The sequence below is a fragment of the Lynx rufus genome, unplaced genomic scaffold, assembly GCF_022079265.1.
Source record: "Lynx rufus isolate CCGP_SWC_20201006 ecotype Redwood Valley unplaced genomic scaffold, mLynRuf1.p SCAF_1, whole genome shotgun sequence".
Taxonomy (NCBI): domain Eukaryota; kingdom Metazoa; phylum Chordata; class Mammalia; order Carnivora; family Felidae; genus Lynx; species Lynx rufus.
In genome coordinates, this window is record NW_025814823.1 from 75,947,341 (window position 1) to 75,949,451 (window position 2,111).

At 41.4% G+C, this 2,111-nt stretch overlaps 1 pseudogene; it reads right to left on the reverse strand.

Moving 5' to 3' along the window:
* Positions 1–1,000: 1,000 nt before the first annotated feature.
* LOC124516312 (60S ribosomal protein L31-like) lies at positions 1,001–1,371 on the reverse strand (annotated as a pseudogene).
* Between the last annotated feature and the right edge of the window lie 740 nt (positions 1,372–2,111).

Here is a 2,111-nt window from a genome sequence, read left to right on the forward strand (position 1 = left end):
TTGAACACCTTGGTGATATCCAGCACATTCACCACATTGTACACAGCATCTCCCTGTCATTCCAAAGCACCTTGATCGACGCAAATCAAACCCCATACCCACTGAACGATGCTCCCGCTCACCACCCATCCTAACCCCTTGCCAACCCCAATCTGTGTTTTGTCTCTATGGATTGATCTAGTCCAGATCTTTCACATAAATTGAATTATATAATGTGTGACCTTTTGTGCCTGTCCTTTTCCCACTAGAATGCCCTTGGAAGGATGTAAGGGTATAAATAACAATATTTTGGAGGTTTTCCCATGTAGCCGCATGTATCACTATTTCATTTCTTTTTATGGCTAAATGATAGTCCATCGTATGTATACAACAGTTTGCTTATCCATTCATTTGCTTTTGGACATTTAGGTTATTTCGACCTTTTGGCTATTGTGACTTGTGCTGCTACAAGTACGTGTGTATGTGTACTTATTCAAGTTCATGTTTTCAATCCTTTTGCGTATACACCTGGGAATGGAATTGCTGCTTTATAAGATAAATTCTACGTGTCACTTTTTTTTATTGTGTCATTTTCCTTTCCACTGTGGATTTTTGGAATTCTTTAGATATTTTACATAGAAGTTCTTTGTCAAACAAGCTGCAAATATATTTTCTCACCTCTGGCTTCATCTTATCTTCTGATACATACAGACTTTGGGCTCTCAACGAGTCCAATTCATTTTTTTTTTTTGCTGTAACATGGGTCATACTATATGTGTGACAGGTGGCTTGAGGAAAAAAGCCCTTTACAAAATCTGTTGTACTGCAAGCCATAATGGAATGAGTACCAGGATGCTGGGTAAAGCGGTTTCAAGTTTCCTGATCCAGAAGTGTCATAAGTGGAAAGGAAATGATGATGGTTTTTACTTTCGTTACATGGGACACTAGCAGCTGTGGTGGTTTCCTTTTCAAGACAATTTTTTTTTTTTAGTTTTATACCTTTATTTGACAATCAGAGCAGCTACGTCTCATCCACAGTAACTGCCTGTAGGTTTTTGAAACTGGTGACAGGTACATAGGTGACCAATGCATACAGCTCGTTTGGTGAATCTGCCTCCTCGTTACATTTTCTGGACAATCACACCTGGATATGGTCTGGAACGTTCCTCGTCCCATTGGCCCAGACAGCTTTGTTGGGCCTGGCGTCATTGTGCACACCTGGAGCTCCCATATTCTCAAAGGCAGATTTCCAGATTTGTGTGTCTGAGGGGCACATTTCTTGAAAGCCACTCCTTGGATGTCTTTGAGAATGCTGATGGTGTCTCCTTTGGTCACTACCTCGTGGATGGCAGGATGGCCCTTCTTCTTCCCACCTTTCTTTGCGAGAGCCATTCTGCCAGGCCCTGATTGGAAAGCTTTCCTGAGCATGGTTTGGGGCACTACTCTATCAAGCTCGATTTGAGGCCTTGCCCTCTAATACCCCTCCCCAACTCTGTGAGTTATCTAACTACTTTCTTAAAAACCATCCCAGCATAATCCAGATAAACCTGTACTTCCTGCAACAAGAACTTTGACTAACACACCAAATCTGGATTTCACATTTTTTTTTTTATTGCCAACTTGACAGGTCCATTATCTGATGTTGGATTACTTTTTATATTTCTGAGTATTGAGAGAGCCGTCTTTTAATATTTTGTTGGCCTATTTTATTTACCGTTTTGTGAATTTTATACCCTTTGTCCATGTTTGAAAAGGATTTCTTCACAGTTTTCAAAAAAGGGTGGAAATATATCAGGTGCCCATCTGCCTCCTTCTACCAGTTAATGTGTTCATTCTTGTGACCATCACCCATTTAACCAGAGCCACAGGCAGTACAGGAACAGGGAAAGGGCTGGTCTGGTTATTTTTCGCCTACCCTTAGGACTTAGGAGAAACGTGATTGGAATGGCCTTCTCCGAGGTAGTGCTCCCTCATTACCATATCTAACCTAAGTATTCCCTTGTTTTTCTCTATTGTAGCATCTTCTCAGAACCAGCTACATAGTTTTCAGGGTCCAGTGCCAAGGGGGAATACGGAGCCCCTTGTTGGAAAATCATTTACAACTTCGAAGATGCCAGCAGAAGTAGGCCTTC